Source organism: Ischnura elegans, assembly GCF_921293095.1.
Source record: "Ischnura elegans chromosome 13 unlocalized genomic scaffold, ioIscEleg1.1 SUPER_13_unloc_1, whole genome shotgun sequence".
Lineage (NCBI taxonomy): Eukaryota > Metazoa > Arthropoda > Insecta > Odonata > Coenagrionidae > Ischnura > Ischnura elegans.
In genome coordinates this window covers 3,291,690-3,314,152 of record NW_025791657.1, presented here as the reverse complement: position 1 = coordinate 3,314,152, position 22,463 = coordinate 3,291,690, and the positions used below count along the sequence as shown (strand labels likewise).

General features: G+C 36.3%; 2 long non-coding RNA genes across 6 annotated transcripts; both read right to left on the bottom strand.

Moving 5' to 3' along the window:
• Positions 1–11,729: 11,729 nt before the first annotated feature.
• LOC124172578 lies at positions 11,730–18,717 on the bottom strand. 5 transcript variants are annotated; one of them, XR_006868192.1, is made up of 4 exons: positions 16,786–18,717; positions 16,527–16,702; positions 14,922–15,882; positions 11,730–11,869 (listed from the first exon to the last, which is right to left on the bottom strand). It is a non-coding gene; the product is annotated as an uncharacterized LOC124172578 (long non-coding RNA). The 5 variants fall into 5 exon arrangements; XR_006868194.1 differs by having other exon boundaries at positions 14,999–15,882; XR_006868196.1 differs by lacking the exon at positions 11,730–11,869 and having other exon boundaries at positions 14,848–15,594; positions 15,751–15,882.
• A 1,922-nt stretch (positions 18,718–20,639) lies between these two features.
• Positions 20,640–21,927, bottom strand: LOC124172579. The gene is made up of 2 exons (XR_006868197.1): positions 21,177–21,927; positions 20,640–20,748 (listed from the first exon to the last, which is right to left on the bottom strand). It is a non-coding gene; the product is annotated as an uncharacterized LOC124172579 (long non-coding RNA).
• Between the last annotated feature and the right edge of the window lie 536 nt (positions 21,928–22,463).

Below are 22,463 nucleotides of genomic sequence, written 5' to 3'. Positions count from 1 at the left end.
CCTCAACTGTCTAAAGTGGGTAATTCGGAAATAACATTTCGGATATTTAATGAATAAAAACGTCGTGTTTCTCCTCGATAGCGTCTATATTTTGTTTATTTTACAATTATTAAACTATTTTTCATGATTTGAGCGCTAAAGTTTCGGGTGAAAGTCCCAATTGATGACACAATCTCTGTTTATTCGATGAACATATTCCAGCCAAAACGAGCCGCTACGTTATCTTGGCTCACCTATGAGATCACAATATTTCCTATCTCTCATCATTCAAGGAACTCACCCGAATGAAATTTCGAGCAATTCGAGAATATCTTTGCAGCCCCTCGAAATAGTTATTAAATTTACAATTATTATGCCACCTCCCATTCTGTAGCTCATTGGCAATTAACCTGCGTATTGAGATGCTCTTTTGTCATTTTGTGTTATGTGGCGTTCTCTAGTGGGGTATTAGAACACTATAACGGCCAATATTGGTGAAAATATTGGTACGTGTCATACGATGCCTAAAGCCCAATATTTTAACCAATATTGCGCGCCGATATATTGGCCAATAAATTGGCAAGTGTCATACGGGCTTAAGAGAGAAGAGTGGTGGAGCCTTGCATGCAAGATATCGAAGTAAAAATCTTCATTGAGCTTTGTAGTAGTTCCTTAAAGGACAAATAGACGTAAGAGGGATTTAAGAAAGCACATTACCTCAGTTTACTTTTGGTCGACTTCCTTATGGCGGCTGATTTTCTGAAAAGCAGTGATTGCTTTGCCAGTATTGCGATGCAGGAGTAAAATAAAGCTGGTAAATAATCATGCAATTAATGAAAATTATTTTACGAACTTTTCAAGTATATATTTATTGTCCATATAGATTTACTATATCCATTGTTAGCTGAAAATCCATCTTATGTATTTATGTACTTAGTTACCTACTGTGCGGAACTTAGGGTGCGATTCATAGACGGCACTTTAGGCTAAAGTATACTTTAGCCGGGCTAAAGTCTACTTTTTCCGTTTCATAAACGCCACTTTAGAGGAAAAATGGCCGAATCGTCACTTTACCGTAAAGTGCCCAACCGGAGCTCACTTTAGGGCTAAAGTGTCCTTTACGGATGAATAAATATGGCTGCTCCAGCTGTTATTGAGGTTGAAATATGAAGATATTTGGGTTACGGAAATGAATATGAACTAATTTTTCGGTGAGAACACAGCGGCAAACTGGCGCGTTTCAAGAAATAACCAGACACGTAATATATGTCTTTTCCCTGAATATATATCGAGTCGGTATTGATGGAGATGACCCATTACTTATATTTTGAAGGTTAACTATCGGTCGTGTGATAATTACAACACAGTAAGTGGTTGAACAGGTTGGCATAATTTATGTTGATTTTATATACAAGTTAATTGTTAAGTTCTTAGGTTATTTATGCGTTTATATTCTAGAATTTTCCTTAAAGATACTTGAATATGATAGCAAAATTCTGTTTACATTGGCGTCAATAGCCTTCGTAAACAAAGACTTGATTTTTATATTGTTTGGCCAGCCAAATGCTAATTTCTATACCTTGCATTGCATTTTAAGCGTTTTCATTCAATATTTGCTTAATGTACTCTTTCCGTATGCCTCCATATCACGTTTAACATGTTTCTGTGATTTTGAAACTAGAGTCGAGTTTCTGTTTCGTTTTTCGACTATGCATTTGAATGTTTATAATGATGACATAAGATCTCGTCATTAAAGGCAGCAATAAAAAGTAAAACGTACCTTCCTTCATACTCATATTATCAGCAGCAAAGCAATGTTTTCTCGAGGATCCCTAGTAGCACAAAAAGGATTATATCTAGATATAATACGTATCATTGTATACACTGTATACAGATTATATCTGTATAAAATCCATGCAAATGTCCTCTACCACGCATATAATATCTAGATATTATACGTATTATATCTGCTGCAATAATATGGATTTTATACAGATTAAATATGCGACATAATATAACCCTCCATAATATATATTCAAAATATAATCCATAATATAATAAGATATTATATATTAACCCTCCATATACCTACGAGATAATAGAGAGAGACTATACTTGCCACAAAGAACTATTAACAATGTGAATTCGCGAGAAAAATTATATTTTCAACTAAATATGTCTGAAAGGATTGTACTTCCACTATGCCAGCAAAAGCAAAGATCAATCTAAACCTCAACTACTAGTCCAACCTCAGCTACTAAAACGTACCAGTCCCAGGCAGATATGTATTTGAAATATTGTTTGGGATGAGCAAAAGTTTCAATGTCACTTCAGTAGATGTATCAATCTAATAAAAATTTGAATGTCCTGCCAAACAACCAGCATAAAAATATGTATAAAGAATATGATATCTCTTAAATCACATCTCAGCTCTTACCATGCATGAGGACATCACCATAATGAATTTTAGTGGCAGGAAAGAAAAAAAAACAATTAAAATACAGATATTTTTTATTTTCATTATTCAATCACAATAATAGCTGCAATCCTCTCTTGTTACCATGAAATACTTTGCTGAAACAAATACTGTCATTCTCTTTTGAACAAAAATTATTTTTAAGTGCATTGACAGAAGCCATACTATCTTCAATAGTTTCTCCAACGAATGTCTATTGTCACATCATCCACTTAAAAAAAAATCCACATCCACCATAGTTCTATACGTCACTTATACCACTGTCTTTCTGTCTTCTGAATGATAGTTTGGTAACTGAAGAAATGGCACCTTCCTCCAGTCTCGGCACCTTTAATTCAACACGATCTCCCCATCTTCCCGTGCAAGGCCACAGATTCTTTTCTGATATCAATCGATGTGAAGTGCAGCTCACACACCTAAAATTAATAAATAAGAAAATACCAAGTAAATTACTTAGTCATTTCATTTTCAATTTAAGGCATTTCTGAATGAGAAATATATCTAATGACTTGGCTGGTAAATATAGGAGATAACTATATATATATACCTCAATGATTTTTTTATAAAAAACTAGATATAAGCATAAGATAATTTGAGATGATAAAAGCCGGACACAGTTAAATTCCGGTTCATTGCATCACTCACGATTGTAAGATAAAAACGCATATTTCCATTCACGGCGGTTCATACACACTTAGTATATAAGTTTCTGACGAGACTCAATGAATTTCTCAGCATTGCTTTCCATGCAACTTATTAAGTGAGTATCGCTGGTCTTGCGAAATGATACATAAGCTCAAATTAATTCGAAAGCATGAATACCTTAAAAGGTATGTGCTTTCCCCCGTAATATACGGTACTACGCCAAAAATACAATGACTCAGGAAGCCTCATCGAAAATACCTTAGTATATAACTTAGGGCATAAATAATTCAAACAGCTTTTCAAATCTAAGTTAAATAAGTATTTTTAACTGAGTACTGAGTTTCAGACGCATAACACACCAAAGGGCAAGCTAAGAAATAATATTCGATACCATAAACTTGGCTGCTAAATTATAATTCCCACTAACTCCTTCAACCACACGTCTACTGAACGAAATAATACAAAAAACAACTAAAATAAAAGAATTTTCAGTCGAATTGCCGCTACAATATTTTAAATCACCACTTTTAGTATTGGAGACATTCATCAACATCCCCAAGCCACATCTAGCTAGAAATTACATCCAAATAATTACAGCGTGAAAGGGTACATACCTTACTGTTTTTCGTGGAGGTGAAATTGTCTCTTCTGATCGCCCGAATCCACTTGATCTCCAACTCAAGATATTTTGGAAAGCTAAAAACAAACTTTGGGTCCACTCCTAGAGTTTTCTTCGCACCCCGGCACTGAACACATGAAAGGCGTTTTTAACAAAAATGTCTCACAAACACACGTTTCTTAAGCCCAGCGAATGAAATTCAAGAATAAAGGAAAATTAACTATCCTCAGAAACTTCAATTTTCAACAACTTACACCACAAAAATCCCTAAAAAGTGGTGAAACGTAACGTATATTCACTCGTAAACAACGTAGGAGTTTCAAGGATATCACTACTTCGCTCAAAGATGATCTTATGAGTGGACTCATTAAAACCGATAATGTGCAACTAGGCAATTATTAGTTTTTAGAGTGAATATTAATCCACAAATATAATTTTCCTCGGCAGTGTACTCTCCTATATGTTACATTAATATTTTTGGTCGCTAATATGAACTCAAAGGTTTATGCATTATACCGGTATGGATACACCAATATACATAATGTAAATCCCTACATATAATAACGCTGTAATACAGCAATAATACATACGTTACAAAATACATTATGTATAGTATACATCAATTTCCTTCGTAAATACATTATGTACGCGAGTTCTTGTGCTGTGTGCGGATGTTTGAAAGAGAACCAGAGATTTTAAAATATATGATAAATATATATATAATACAGATATGTGTATCTGTATATGATGTATACCAGAATCTTTAAAATATACAATTAATATCCTTATTGTGTAACCATGGATCATAAGACATGTATAAAATATGTATTATATACAGATTTGCAAATATGTATACCGATGTATTTCGAAATCTTAAAAATATACAGATATAATCCTTTTTGTGCTACTAGGGATGTAGGATTGTTATGAAATGTTATTTACACAGCATCACTGACATTTTTTAATTCGTGAATGGATACTCGGGTTACGTATTCACATATGTCGAGGCATCTTTTAACGTAGACAAAGAGATATTTATTGATATAAGTCCATTCTCACATTCAACATGTTTCATTGCGTGGCCATTCATTCATTGGTTTTGATGGTATTCGTGAATGTACATTCTCGTCCATTTCTCTACAATATATAACCCCTCAGGTCAACATTCCAAGAATTAAAATATTGGTAAGCACAAAAGAAATCAACAAACACCCATACCTCATTCAAAATATGCGTCCAAATGAGACAACCACTGATCGGTAAATCTTCAAATTAATTGGTACAGTTTCAAGTTGACGCGAGAGAATTTCACTATTTCACCCACCTTCAATGAACGTACACCATCAAACTTCGACTAAAATGTAATCCAAACAACCGTATGCAGTTGATAATACAACATATGATCATAAAATGACGTGAAAATATCAGAATTTGAATATTTACTTCGCTGGAAACATCGAAGGGCATTACCAATACATGAAGCTAATTAAGTGAGCTTTTATTCAGCCAACTCAGTCATTAACGTACAAAAAAGCTAGTGGGGAAAAGCTTTCAATGACGCAGTATTCATTTACATTTGCACATCATATGAGAAAACGAGAAAATGCAGCTTAATAAATCTTAGCAAAATACAACACGAAAACCCAGTCGCCAGAAACATGTAAACAAGTACGCATTTAATATCGTGTGTCATCTTTTTCTTCACTTTTTCGCAGCGTTCATTGCCAACACTCTAAAATTTCAATGCATGATCGAGACTTTAGGAGCTAAAGTGCCACTTTATAAAGTGAGATCCTTGGGACGACTCTGAAACGAACTTTAGCTAAAGTCTCACTTTACCGTAAAGAGAGACTTTGTAAAGTGAGCAATTTCAGTGTCGTCTATGAATCGCACCCTTAGATAGTCTTCCCTAATCAGCCGGAGTTGAGATCCTAATGATAGTGAAAAGGTAAAAATAAAGTATTTTATAGACACAGAAATAAGTTTCAAATACTATTTACTCTGTACTCAAGTTCCAGTTTTTGATAAGAAACCCACTGCAGTAACGAGACGAAATTTTAGATTTTGCGTTGACATGCAGTGAACTTTATGGGCAACACAGCAGCAAATACTTAATTTACCTTACCAAAAGCCACATATTTCTCGTATATTCCTTATTTTACCCGTGGTTTAATGATAATTAGTATTTATTCTCATGAATAGCCACCTTCCTTTATATATATATAATCCTATAGGATTAATTTTATTTGAAAGTAAATTAAAAAAAATAAAATTTGAAAGTAAATTAAATCTAGACTCCAAAAAATTGAATGCAAGTTTCTGTTAAGACCTCAACCCTTACTATGTAATTAATGATGTAAAACTATAATTTGTTTATTCTCCTATTTTGATATTGGAGTCATGTGTGAGATTGATATTTTTCGTACTGTTCCTCGTGGGGGATCTATTGTGCTTGAGGCTTTAACATAAATATTGCTGTAATTCTATAATTTCCACTTGAAAATGATCATGCTATCTTTTGGTTAGCATTATATTTTGTTTTGTATTGATGGAGACCTATTTCTTTCCATTTTCGGTTATGAACTACCCTGTAGCTCATTGTTTTTTCCAACTGTCATTTCCCCAGGTGGGGCTGCTCTGATTACAAAATCAGTTGCTCTGTGGTGTGTTAGGTGCTTTTGATATCATTGCTGTTGTGACCTCTTAATACCGTTTGCTTGAATATCTAATGGATTTTAATGTTTGCAGCGAAAATAAAAGTTTATTTTCAAAATTCTGTCAATGATTGATTTCTCTATTAAACCCAGACCTATCAATTATTATTTGAATTTATTGGAATACCCCGCCATGGTAGCAGTATCAACGTGGTATCAAAAAATCCCGCTAGGTAGCGCCACAGTCGCGATGCTGCCCAGTTAGTTCTCGAAAGTGCCGGTAGGTGTCCCTTGTGTCTGTGACGTCACCGAAAAGAAACTGTTGCTTTATCGTTGGCGACATTTAACGGCATTTTTGCCCCTTCGTTGCTGCCTCGTTGCCGTCATGTTTATAGCAACGTATTCAGCCGTTTCTTTATCGTTGATGGAAAGTTGCCGTAATTTAAGGGGCAACGTCCTGTTCTGTGCTGGCTGGGTACAATCGGTGGACTATTAGGTACATTTCTGGGGTTGTTTACGAGGTGAAATGAGTGATACATCCTAAATTTAGTGGCCATCCGAGAAATACTGGCAATTTGATAAAAACCTATGGTAACCATGATTCAAGAGTGCACTTACGTTGAGAAACATCCCGTTGACAATGTAAATAAAGTATTTAACTCCATTCCATAGGTCATCAACCACTTTCTTCTCTTATTTTTGTCCTTCGGGGCACAAGCAAAAATCCTCTCCAGTGAGAAAATAGAGGAACTTGAGTGGTGGGACACTAAACACGATATATATGGTTTTCACACGTTTGTCTATTGAATATCGCCCACATAGCACAAAATATCTTCTAGATATCTACAAAATATCTTCGATGTCTTGGATATCTTAAATATCTTCTAGATGTCTAGAAAATATCTTCAATGTCTTGGATATTTTGAATATATGCTAGATGTCTGGAAAATATATTAAATGTCTTGGATATTTTAAATGTGTACTAGAAGTCTAGAAAATTTTTTCAATATAGTGGATATTATAAAAATCTACTAGATGTCAAGAATACGTCTTTTTGAGTGGTAACTCTTTTCCTATATGTCCAGTGTAATCAAAATTGATAGGTAACTATGAAATGTCTCAGCTTAATTACCATCAGTAAACAAATCCAATGCAATCGAATAAAACATATGTCAAAATTCTAGTCCATGCTAATTATAATTGATTTACTACTATTTTTTTACTATCCTAACAAATATTGCCATAACCTTTTACGTATCACAGTTATGTACTCATTCATATAAATATCATTCATTCATAGCCCTGATGGATGTTAAAATACGTTGGCAAAAACTTGCATTAAAAATTCTTCAAGACTTATATTGCAAGACACTGAATCAACATTCACTGATAATGTTGCAGACTCCTTTGAGAAATCTAAAAGGAAATTTTAAGCTGCTTTGGTAACTTCAAATTTGGAATCAGAGGAGGAAGCCCCCATTAGAAAGAAGTGAATGCCAGAGAGGTTCCATATTCCCAATATTCAGGAAGAATCCCCAGAAGGCATCCTACCATATCACATCATGCTCCGCCAGTAGGCTGCCAGTTGAAAATAAAATCTTGTTGTACCGAAAAATATTATATATTAGTCATTTATCCTGATTTTTCCCAATGGATCCAATTTGAATATGAATGTCTAGAAAATATCTTCTCAAAGATACCTTGTAGATATCAGAAAAGCGGACATTCAGATATCTAGAAGATATTACAAGATATTTTCTAGACATTACCTCAAGACATTCTAGACATTTTGTAGACATCCAGAAGATATTTTGTGCTATGTGGGGATCCATTCTGCAATACACTTATTCCACTAACCAAATGATATGGGTTTCCAACATAGATCACAATCTGCATTCAACTTATTTTCAATTAATCTTTGCAAATCTCTCCAAACAATCCCCTTTATTTGTTTCAACAAAGCCTTGGCAACCTAAAATATTCACAGTCTGCATTTTGACATTAAAACAGCAATTGTTTTTGCCAAATTTGCATTTGACCCCTCATAGATCGATTTTCTATCCACTTCCTCAGTCTGTCATCAGTGGATACCGTGCCGTGACGTCACACTCCGATGACGTCGTGTTTTCAAGCAGCCAATGAAGGTCTATTTTTAAAGACTCATAACTCAGCTAAAAAGTATTATTCATCCACGAAATTTTCGGCGAGTACATTTGAGGCAAAGAGCTTATAATTAAGTTATATAAAAAATTGTGCATGTTCCCCATTGTGGTTTCATTTATCAAAGTCATCAATGAAACTTCCATGAAGTTACTACAGGATTTCCTTTCGATGAGGAGAAACCGGAGAGCTGCAAATCACATTCTCATTCATCTCGAGTCAAATAAATATTTTTATTAAGTTCCATATCCTATACTAATATCATTTTTCTTCATAAGATACATTGTTCAAAACTTTCATTTTGAACTGTATTTATTTATGCCTTAAGGGGGGGAGGGGCACAAGCCCCTCCTGCCCACCATTTGCTGCTCTCAGACCTCCGTCGAGTTAACATCGTGAATCTGCTGGTGGAGCAGTGTTGTCAAACCTCTCCTTATATCTGTAACTATGCCTTCAACAATGGTGCCTCATTCAGTGTGGTACCTGACAGTGTCATGGGCTTCTGAGATTATCCTCAATACCTTCCATAGAGTAGTTATATTGTGTCGCTGCCGACGTTTTCATTGACAAATTGGGGTGGTTATATATATTTGGTAACATTAAGTTTGCTCTCTTTATTGGTACTGCCCCTACCCCATTAGCGAAGCCTTCTGATTATGTTTGGGCTCTTACAAAAGCTCACTCACAAACATTAACACATTCAGCGAGGAGCACGTCAACTGAAGTGCTCAGCCAGTCAGGCCGGTAGCCCTTTCTCCACCCCGGTACGTGAGTAATATCCACTTCTGAGCCTTCCAATTGCCTGCATGGCCTTCAGCAAGCTTCCCTCTTTTGACCTGTGTGCAGTTTGTAAATAGCAGGATTTGAACGGAAGATATGGCGCAAAAACCTCTATTTCTCTTTCTCATTTAATCGGCCGATTCTGACGACTTTCATGAAAATCAGACCCGCAGTGAATGTGTTAAGTGAATAGATTGTAGTAGATTCAAATGATGGATACTACACCTTCACAGTCCTAAGAACTCCAAGAAAATCCTCACGACATACAACAACTGGCAATCATGGGCATACTCAGCGAGGGGCAGGAGGGGGCAGCTGCCCACTTGAAGCAAAAATTGCAAATGTCTTTAGAAAAAATAATATTTTTTCAATCAAATAATTTTAAAAACTAATAAAAAGCTGTTATATGTAGTTTCCTTAAAATGTTGATTTCATTCACATTTCCCGTGTTTAAATCTTATCTACAACTTGAGCAACGAAGGCTTGCCCCTGATTTTCATCCTGGGTACGCCCCTCCTGCCAATAAGTTTATTCATTTTTCTCACAATTTGTGGATTGTGGACATGGGCTTAATAATAATCCTATTAAATAAATAAAGGTAATAATTATCCTACGGTCAGGTGCAATGCATCTGACAGGCTCAGCGCAAGTTTTTTTTTCACTTCTCCGTGCCAATAAGTGGCTTTGACCCTTTCTATTCATAGTAGCTGTTAGTTTTGACACACTATATGCAGCCTTCTTGCTTAGTTTGACTTTGGCAGTCCCCACAGGAAGTTGTATTTATTTATTTATTTATTTCACACACCATCAAAAACAGCACTGTTCGGCATTTACATCGGGGTTGATAACATTTAACAATAACAAACATCCATGCCCTGGATAAGGGTAATTTACCCAGGCGGGACTCGAACCCGCGACCTTCGGTTTGGCAGGCGAGGACTTTACCCCGCCGCCACCGAGGCCGGCGTAAGTTTATAAGTTTGGATCAGAGAAGCTCATTGCACCTGAACTTGTCACAATTTTAAAGGTATGTATTTTTGATAGGCAGAATATTTTTTTTAAGGCATTATCACTTGATGCTTATACGATGTTTACTACTCAATGCTTGAATACATTTAGTGAAACATCATTATCTAAATAGCATGTTAAATCACACCTTGCTGGATCAGTTTGGAGCCGTATGAAGGGGGGACTGGGGTTGCATAATATAAGTGGTAGCTTCTTTGCATTTCTGCCGATAGATCAGTTGCGGATTATTTGGTATAATTAAGTAAAAATATGGTAAAGTAAAGTAAGTAAAGTGGAATAAAAGTATTATTGGATATGTAATATAGCAAAATAAGAAACCCTAATCATATACAATTCACATATTAAATATATTACATACAATAATACTTAATAGCCTAAATAGCAGATTCAATCGCACCTTGCTGGATTGGTCCGGGGCAAGACGACGGTGTGTATAGCGGTATATGCAAAGCAAATAAGGAATTATTTATGCGTTAGTCTACACTAACAATGGTGCTTCAAAGTTTAAATGTGTACCACTGAGCCATGCTAATAGTTAATTATGTCATTTTACATCTGTGCCTGTTAGGCACATTACGCCTGAACTCAGCAATTCCAATATTGTGTCTGATGAAAGGTTAAAGAATAAGATTGTGGGCAACTCCGGAATGTTAATATTCTGACTAATCCCAGTATACTTAAACTGCCAGGTATACAATTTGGTCGTCCCAGGGATTCTTCAGGAGTCACGAAAAATCCTTTAGAGAATTCCATAGGATCTTAGAAAATCCCATGGGTTTATACGGCATCTATGAAGAGAGAATGTTTTATTGATTTCATGGCCACCGGTACTTTCTACAATAATAATCAAATAAGCAGGTGAAGCAATTTTTACTGATGAAGCAAGGGAAAGTAAAACATGCACTTGAACAAAACCCAGCTAGCACACGGGAGACTGTCTCCCCCGAATCCTTAGAGACTCTCTACAGAAACCAAAGAGACCGCCTCCCGGAAGCGGTAAGCGTCTCCGGAGACAACAAGGAGACGGCCGGACGATACGATGACGAACCCATGACGAAATGTCCGCACTACTCAAGAGACGGTCTCCGATTTCCGATTCATGCGCCATCAAGCGATAACCACGCGAACTACGTCGGACACATCAACTGTGCGACGGTGGCGCCATCTGTTGTCATTTATCAGCACTACGAGCAGCGAGCTACAGCCGACCGCTACTTCACTATTCCAAATCAGGACATATTCACCGGCCACTTATAAATCCGTGGCGTATGCGAATTGACATTAAAGCATATTACTTACGAACATGGTGTTAATGGACTGCTACAGCGATGACAACACACAAACAGAAATCTCGGTGACAAACGTAGGAAATGTCAAAGAAAATCAGGCATTTTCAAATATTGGTTTATTTACAAAAAGTATTAGAACAAGCCACATTGAATGTCAGAGGAACTTCAAAGATGAACTCCTATTACATAGAAACAGCTTTTCACAAGGCCACTGGACATCAAGGGACTGAAGCAACACCTGAAAAGAAAAAGCAGAATACTCGCATTAAGAAAATGCTATGACTACACAAAAACAATAATAATGCTTTGGAAACTTTAACACGTATTCTCTCAGGTCAGCTAAAATACTATGCAATGCCCACTTAATACCTAGAGCCAATACATAATGAAAATAACATACTTGATACACAAGAACAAGATGAGATTTTAAAGATAAAATGAACAAAAAAGGAAATCTGTAAAGAATCCTCCCTATTGAAAATGCCCCATTGATCCCCGCAGGGAATTGAAATTCCCTGTAGTTCCCCGCAGGGATTCTTAGTTCCCCATAGGGATCTATTTTTCCTTATAGGGAATTGAGGTTCCCTATGGGGAATTATAATTCCCTGCAGGGAATATCGATTCCCTGTATGATATAGTGGAATCCCTATAGGGAATTAGAATTCCCTACAGGGAATTAGAATTCCCTACAGGGAATTAGAAATCCCTGCAGGGGATTATAATTCCTTACTGCCCAGACAACACTCGTTCATGGAATCCATGGTGGAAAAGTGATGGATGTATCCATGATGGATATAAGGAATGGAATCCACATGGATCATAGATGGATTTCATGTAGAAGTTTCCATCATAACTACCAAGGAAATGTACCATGGAATTCATTTGGATTCAATCCATATTCCATGATGTAATGTTACCTATGTCAAAGGAGTTTTCCGTTTAAATTTTAACGAAGGTTAATTTATGTATAATTATTATATTATTGAATTAAATTACTCGAAAAATGGTATGTATGTGGTCACCCATATATCGTTCTAGGCTACAAAATGTGCAAACAGGGACAACGAAGTATTTGCACAACTTTTGATAACTACGGAAAATATATATTTGGCGTACAATACACCTAATTTACAAATTTTTGCCCATTATATCGCGTACTTATTTAAGTATGACGGATTAAAATTCGTATTTCGAAACTTCCGCCAAACGGCCGGCGGCCATCTTACTAGCCATCGCTATCGAAACAAAATCGAAACTGTGTTTACATTCGTTGTTGCTGTATTTTGTGACTTTGTGAAACTATCTGTGCTGGAAAATATTGTTTTTTACAAGCAAATTTACATCGAATTACGCTGTGGAAGAGGAAAATAATACGTGTTTTGCAGTCGAGACTAGGAAAAGGGATTGGAAGATTACTGTCTCATTCACCATGAAATCAACGCCGGAAAAAGTGGCTCTAAGAAGCACGATGAGATTTGAGGAAGGTGCCTTTTTCAGCATAGTAGTGCTGACCGTTTAAATGTATGTAAATGGAACATTTTCTTTATTCGATAGAAATCACCATATTTGTGTATCTACTCTTTCACGAATAATACGATTAATGAATCCCTTATTTCAATCCAATAATTATTTAAGATTACGAATTGATTATTACGTTCTCACTGTAATTACAATTGAGCGTTATCATTGCTTTCGCTGGCATATTAAAAGTACAATCAATTCAGGCCGATTGAGTTGAAATAGCAGGGTTCTCGCAGTAGAATCCTCTTTGTTAGCAGTTCTTTATGACAATAAAGAATTAGTCTCAACTCGTACACGAAGGGTTTTCTTGAAAATGAATAGCCATGGAGAATATGTCGAAGCCTTATAGTTAATAATAAGCAGTTCAAACCATAGCCATGTATTATTCTCATGAACATTATCATTTAGGTATTGATTTGTGTCTTTAGTAAAATTTTCACTAATGCCTTACAGTTGGAGGAGAATGCAGGAAACTTCATGCACTGGAAAATGATGTATGGTCCTTTGATGATAAAGAAAACAGTGACGCCTCATGTATAAGATTGCCCGGATGAGAGCATCCCAGTCTCTCCAGACTGTCCCGTAATTAGGAAGAGAAAAATTCTCCTGCTGGAGCATGAAGAGCCCAAGGAGGTGCAAAAGGAACATGCTTTCCCCGGAAATGGTAACGAGAAGGCTGATGAAGAAAATTCGTATCCATTGATGCTAGAGGACCACATTATTCCTAACACAAGTGAGGCTCCCACTTTTACAGAAAAGAGGGTACAAACTTAGATGAAGTATAAGATCAAACACGAAAAAAGAAGTGGTTGTTCTCGGTCAATTGCAACTTCTCCAGTAAAAGTTGAAAATAAGTGTTTTGCTTTACCCATCCTTGCCAATAATTTTGAATGTGACGTTTGTGATAGTACCTCCAGTGAAAACTTGGATTAATCATTTTGAGAGAGTGCCTGTAGTTATTCCTCAGACTGTTCAGAGCATTAAGAAAATGAAGTGAAGGAAATCAGTGTAAAGCACACAATATTTTACATTATAATAAATCCTACTCTGTTTTTGAGGATTCCATGTTTAGGTTACAGTATAATTTCCTCATTATTTGATTGTATTTTTGTATTCACTAGGCATCTAATGATATGCCTAAAATTAATAAAATTCAATGATTCCCTGCAGGTTCTGGCCCATTAATTTTGGAGTAATTATTCAACTATTAGTTGTACTTTAAGGTATGTAATGCCTCTAATGTAAAAAAGCTTGAGTGATTGAATGTTAAGGGAAATTAACTTCCAATGAAGTCAGTGAAATGTTATACTTGTATTGGGTATTTATCCATTGCTCTCGGTTATATCTGCAATGAAAATTTAGAATAGAATTTGTACACAATGTGCACAGGATTTCCTATTCCCTATGGGGAATGATTCCCTGCGGGGATTGATTCCCTGCGGGGATTGATTCCCTGCGGGGATTGATTCCCTGCGGGGAATGATTCCCTGCGGGGAAAATCCCCATTGCCAATTCCCCGTAGGGAATTTCCCTGTAGGGATTTACAATAGGGCTCCCTGAATTAAAAACTGCAGAATCGCAATAACAAAGCTATGCATTTTAGAAAATAGCATCTTCATCCTCACAGCAATATCCCAAGAATGTCACCATGCCATATGTTAAACCCATACTTAAGAATAAACAATACTCGAGGGATTTCCATTGTTCCCTATCTTAAATGAAACAACAGAAAAACACCAGGCATCTCTGCCAAGGATTAAGTGCACAACCTTCTAATTCTACTGCAGAATATCATGCCTGCTTCACTACATTGTGGAGATTCATTATGGCTGTGAACCATGCTCACCATCAGAAGGTATTAACATGTTCCATCACAAGGTAATAAGAACAAATTGCCTGAAAATGAAGAAATTAAAAAAATTGTAATCACTCAAAATATTGACGAAGAATTTACTTGCAGAGAACTTGGCAAGTTTCACATAACCACCCAACAACATAAGTATGGGAACAACTGCCAAAGAATCCATCGATAATAGTTCCTCTATTATATTAATATGCCCAAAACGGTACGGCTACTGCATGAGGAATGCAGATATGTGGTCAAACGGGTGTGGAAATGAACCATTTATATGTCACCTACTAAAAAAATTAAGAAATTTCTATTACTCCATTAAACTGCATCAAATATAAAAATGACAATAAAAAAGGAATGAGAGAGTCCATCAAGTACATTAACCAAAACTAATTAAATATCAACCATATATGAGAGGATAATGAGTAAAATAAAACCAAAGATTACGGATAAAGCTGTGCCTCCTAAGATTCTTCACCCAAAATGGCATAATAGGCAGATTGTCGCTGCAGAATAATCCTTATTGTGAATGTCTCCCACCAGCAAAAGAAACCAAACAGGATACATCACTACGACACCGATAACTCTGCCTATTAATAAAGAAAAATATCTGTTACTACAGAATTAAGCTACACAATAACCAAGCAAGATAACGACAACTAAGAACCTACGGAGTTCTAAACCATCATCTCATGTAAACACACAAAAAACAGCAACATTAAAAAATAAGCAAGCTGTATCAATACCACTTTCCACTCCCTATGTTTAAGTCATCCAATTCTCGGCTACGATACCAGAGGAAAATCATCCTCACAGAGAATTTTGGCCACCAGAATCAGAAGAACGATTATCCAATCGTGAGGTCCTTGCTTCACCACCTATTAACCCCTTAACTGGGGAGAGCGACTATAGTCGCAAGCGGACTATACTCCCCATGTGGGGAGCTCGACTATAGTCGCGCGTGCCGTCGCGTCGCAATGTTATGCGGAGAAGGCATGAATATTCATTCTTTATGCATCATTGCATGTTTTTTGCTTTGTCAGAGGTTCTATACCAATATATTTGAAGTATATTGCCATTTTTGTGCAATAGCTTTACTATAAATTTTTTTTCCAATAACGGCATCTCCGAAAATCGTTGGATTTGCTCCCCACCAGGTGAAAGATAAGGAAATTTCTGCCCCCAACCAAGGGGTAAATGAAGATGTAAAAAATTCGATTACTCCAAACATATAAACAATAAGGGTGGATAAAAAGAACTCACCAAGACTAAAAACCACCACTATTAACAGGAACATCCACTGAGATGCCAATCAACCTGTTCCACTTTCCATAGATATTTATGATACCAAGTCAGAAGAGAATCACCCTGGAGTAATTGTTGCCCACCAGAATCAGAAGAACGATGATCCAATCGTCAGGTTGTTCCTTCACCACCTACTAATGAATATGTAAAAAATTTCTCTTAGTCCATACATATAAACTGTAAGGGTGAATATTGGTAAATCACAAGAAGCACTCACCAAGACTAAAAACCACCACTATTAACAGGAACATCCACTGAGATGCCAATCAGCCAGTTCCACTTTCCATAGATATTTATGATACCAAGGCAGAAGAGAGTCACCCTGGAGTAATTGTTGCCCACCAGAATCAGAAGAACGATGATCCAATCGTCAGGTTGTTACTTCACCACCTACTAATGAAGATGTAAAAAATTTCTCTTAGTCCACACATATAAACTGTAAGGGTGAATATTGGTAAATCACAAGAAGCACTCACCAAGATTAAAATCTACCACTATTAACAGGAACATCCACTGAGATGCCAATCAACCTGTTCCACTTTCCATATTTATTTATGATACCAAGTCAGAAGAGAAATTCCTTGCAATATTAAAAAATTATTAGTATTTCCCCAACTGCACTGATTTATCGGTACAATAATTTACAACCCAATCATAGTTAAATGCAACTCATTGCAGGATCACATGAGTACTGCGTCTTAACCGATTAATCTGATTTGCATATTTCATTGAATTGAACGACCTAAGTTTGGTCGCCATCTCCTTAGCATTATGAATGATCAAAGTATTTAATTTCTCGCGCACTTACAAGTAAATATTGGCGCTATGTCAAACTACAAAATCAACTGACTACGTTAACATCAACAATGAACTGATAGTAACGAAATTAACGTAAAGTATGTGAAAATCATTTCGCGCACCCTATTTGTGAATAAACAGTGATAAATGAGCTGCCCTTATGATTCAGCCCTGATGATGAGTGCCGAGACGGTACTTGAAACGTTGGCCGATATAAAAACATTAACCCGGAGGGAATACCGAGAAAAGTTTACCCACAATGATAAATCAGCTTTTTATGAGGTAAATCAACAATCAAGGGGATAGTGAGCCTATATGTCACTAAATTTTCAGCATTTTTTCGAATACTTTCCCCAAATTCAAGGTAAATAACGCAGAAGACGAAATTCGAGTGCAAGAATGGGAATTTATTTTTCTTTCCAATGTTATATGCTCCAACTATGTGCAACCATTATCACTAATTTAAATATGCAAAAGAAAAGGTTGCAGTCGTTCATAACGAACTTTACCTGTCCTTCTTACGGAAAATATTCAGGGCCCATTCCAAGGCCACATATACCTCATAATATTCTCACCTTTTAAACCTTCCCTGAACTTTCACTCACCAACATTTTAAAATCAAAATGAGCCAAATCGGTTCTCGAGTATTAGCGAGACTAAAGGACATCAATTCATTATTATAATCTATATCAGTAAATGTGACAATGCACCTCGAGCCACACAACATGGCGGCTAGCCGAATATTAAACATATCAACTTTCATTAATTTTAATGTCTCAAAATAAATCTGCTGTTTACATTAATTTTCCTTATTATCGGGAATTCAACAAAACTTAATAATAGTCCACAGAGTAAATAATAGCGTCGGAAGGATAACGGCCATGCTTCGTGAATATTTTCGACTTGCACGAGGCGATTTGGGATCAACACTAAGGTAGGTACATTAGATAACGAATATTATCCTTAATGAGGTTAATGAGTGACACATGAAAATACATGTAAAAGGCAACCATAAGCGAATCGAATACACTACCGAATAAATGACAAAATCTAAGTCCTTTGGGACACGTGAAGACAATATGATAATGCCATAAAAATTAGCAGGGATACAAATTAATCAGTACTTACCTCAAAGCGGTGAAAATGGACGCAGTTGAAAAAGCGATTGCAAGAACCGGCAAGCTCCAACAATGAGGATAAACACGTGCGGTGATCGTAACTTCGAAGGCAGGACCTCTCAGATTCGAGTTATGGCACAAAGTGAAAGAGACGAAGCGGATGTTGCAAGGGGGAGGAAGGGCTCTTTTCCGGTATCGGCGTAGTCAGCGATATAATTATACTAATTAATGTCTAATTCGTGTTATACCACGACGAATTACCAATATAAAATTAGAAAATAATTAAATATACAGCCATGATCACTCGGTATCCGCATAATGCCTCTTGAAGATAATGTAATTTCGGAAAGGCGAAGTGTTGACCTCGAAAAGAAGCGGAAGTGGGTGGGGGTGAACACTCGAAAATTGACGAACCAAGGGAGAAAGGGGAGAGGGCGGCCATCTCCTCGGGGTCTCTTACCTGTCGTCAAGAGACAGTCTCCTGTGTGCTTGTAGGGAAGGAAAGATTAAAACATGAAATTTTATTTTTAGGAAGCAAATGCATATGATTTATTATACAAAAATAAGATTGTAAATTCTTGGACCAAATTTGACCTCAAAGCAATAAAAGTATCATACAAATTAACATCAGTTTGAAAGAATTGTACAGGTTTAACCTGAAAAATTGAAGTACCCATTTCTAATACAAGAATATGCATGGTGTGTAATTCATTTCACTGCTTAATTTTTTATTCTCCACGTACGGCTAAAAGTCCAATGGTTTGATAAATCAAAGCCTTGCACTTGTCCATACTTCTCCATGCAATACTATCAAATGAGTGGTAAGAATTTTCTTGCTTTCCTTTTACTCATTTTAGAGGTTATATGACCCAATATTTCTGTGTGAATGTTTGTGTAGATTTTATCCACTTCACTCACTGGGTATTCACGCATAAAACCAGACAATGACCCCAGGAGATAGGGAGGCATGACTTCATAGGTATGGTCTGCAATAGTCCATTTTAGTTCGTATCAATTTATCATAATTTTCACAATCTTTTTTCAGCATTTTAACTGCAATTACAGACCTACTGACGTTTACCAACTTGGCAACTTCTTCAGTCCAATGTGCCAATTGAAGAATTCAGCCATTAGCCTTTGGAAGGTAAAACAAGAATTTTCCGAAAAAGGTCCACGATAGGATGGTTTCCTGTAATTTTTTATTGCTTAAATCGAAAGATTATTACTCCTGGAGTACGTATTTCATGCTTTTAGATTTTTTAATGAAGATATCTATTTTTCACGATTAAACGAAAAGTGAAAAATTTCAAGCGCGTGAAAACACGACGGCTAAGTATGAATGCCAGGAAAACTCGGTGTGACATATTTCTGGTTCCAGCTGCCATCGTGTGAGGAGACCTTGGGGCAAGGCTTGAGTGCTGATACGACGCAAGCTGCTAGCAGGTAGCTGAGCACCCTGCTGGCAGGTAGCTGAGCACCCTGCTGGCAGGTAGCACTTGGCTTAAATAAGGATTAATACCATATCAAACGAAGAAAACTTTCCGACCATAGCCAGTTTTAATAGGTGATTATTAACCCAGGTAAAAATATTTGGTCTGTAGCTGAGCTGGAACAGGTCTGGAACGGGTGTGGAGCTAAAGGTCTGTAGCTGGTCTGGAACTGGGAAGAAATTGAAACATTGCTCCAGACCAGTTTGGTCTGCAACTGGTCTGGACAACGGGTGGGTAAACTGGTCTGGACCCAGGTCTGTAACTGGTCTGTACTGCTCTGGAACTAGTCTGTTCTCAGGGAGACTATGTGGTCTGGAACTAATCTGTTCTAGTGACTAGTTGGTTTATACTACTTAACCTGAGACTTAGGATAACTAAAAGATCTGTCAATCTCATTGATCTGACTGGTTCAGTTCAGCTAGTAAGGAAAAGGGAACAGCCTAAGCAAATAAATCTGAGAAGCATACTAGGCATTTCCCAGCCAGCCAAATATGAAAGAGATAAAGGCATACTGGATAGCAGTAATCTCCAATTGTTACAATAGCATTCTTACACAATCAATTTAATGCATTGTACATTTTGAAAAGCGATGATACATCTCTATGGATGTCTTCAGCTGCAAGGGGCAAGAAAGTTAAGTAATTATTACTACAATAAAAAGGTCAGAGTTGATGTATCTCCAGAGTATGCCAGTATGAGTGCAAATGGAATTCAGAATTTAACAAATGTCAACCCGATCGTAAGATATTCATTGTAATCACACATGGCAACTGCATTTCAGCTGTGAACTACCATCAAAGTTCTAAGTTGATAGAACATGTTAGCATATGACTTTTGACAAACCATCAATAACATATCCCCTGCAACAGGAAATTTTGGATTCGTATGGAGGTGGATGATTTTCTATGCAGTAAAATAAATCCATACCGGCAATTTAACATTTATTGATGTACTCAAAACATTCTCTAGTATTAGTAACTCAGTTAACATGTATTTTAGTAGAGAAAACGTCTAGTGTCCATCGCCATCAATCCTGGAAAATGAGAATTGTAACATTTAATAACCAGCTAAGTAATAAGTACTTAAAGTAACTTAAAATTGTTCCACATATTCTCTAATATAGTTATTCAATTTCAAGAAAAACCCTTCATACACGAATGAATTTATAGTGAGACTAATACTTTTATGCCATGAAAAACTGCTATCAATGTGGTTTCTAACGCGAGAACAGTAATTTGAAATATTTCAACTTAATCGATCTGAGTGAATAGTATTTTTAATATACAAGTTAAGCCAAAGATCAACCTAAATTGTAACCACAGTGAGAACGTAGTAATAAATAATCTTATATAACTATTGGGTTGAAAGAAGTAGTTCATTAATTGCATTAGTCCTAAAAATTGTTGATACTCAAGTTCGTTGATTTACTATCGATTGTAAAAATATGTTTCATTTACTTACATTAAAATAGTCAGCGCAGCAGAGATGGGTTGATGCTGACCAAGGCATCTTCTTTAAATCTCTACGTGCTGCAAGGAGCCACTTTTTCCGCAAACCCGGTAAATAAAAACTTTATCCGGCGTTGATTTCATTGTGATAGTATGCAATTGGCATGAAACAGTATTTTTTTCGATTCCTTTTTGGAAGTTTTCACTTTGAAAAACGTTATATTTTCCCCATCCATATGTTCTTAAACATACAGTTACTTGTAAAATACGGTTTTAAGGCACAGATTAATTCACAAAGTCGGAAACTACTGTATCTACGAGTGTAAACATTCCAGTGCCAATGGCTGTTAGGTCACGTGGTATAGAAGATGGCCGCCGGTTGTTTTGGCGCAAGTTTCAAAATACGATTTTAATACGTTATAAGTACGTTATATAATGGGAAAAAATTGTAACTCAAATTTTTAATCCGCAAAATATGTATTTACCGCAGTTACTACATTCTTTTACAGAACTAAATTTCTCTGGAGCAGGTGCACCTGCTTCTTATATGTGCGAGGTGTAAGTACCTTCACGAAGGTACCTGAGGGACTTTTCAGATATTTTCCTCTTCAACAAATGCTTTAATTTTAATGGGTTACTGAAATGATGCATTACGTTCACCTTATCACCATTTTATACACGGTGTTCTGAATCGAGAACCATTTGCATTTGAGGGGGCAAATAGATACTTTTATTATTTAATATTTATTTTTACCTCGCATGTTCATTTTTTACTATCTTACCAAGCTTGCTTAAATGCTTAAAGTTTGCATCATAAATTGAGACTAATATCAGAAGTACTTCTGATATTAGTCTCAATTTATGATGCAGCCCTGTCTAATGCCATCCAAATAACGCAACTCTCCACAAGCCATGATTGTGGGCAGTGGGTACCTTTGAACCCATGTGAAATTCATCTATGAAATAACAAATATAAAATTGTAACCCTTCTTGAAAAAAAATTAATGGACATTAAAAATTGACCACTCCATAGCCCAGGATTCCTAATTCCATTAAGTATCAATGCCTGATATACATTTTAATAATTTCACTGTTACAAATAAATTTAAGAGCAATTGCAGATGACCGAATAAAATATCAGATCTCATGTCACATCAGAATCCAGACCAGTTGACTCACTTGGAATTTTTCCAGAATAGTTCCAGACCAGTTGAAACTCATAGAATATTTCAGCATAGTTACAGAATAGATCCAGACTAGATGCAGACCATTGAATATTACAGCACAGTTACAGACCAGA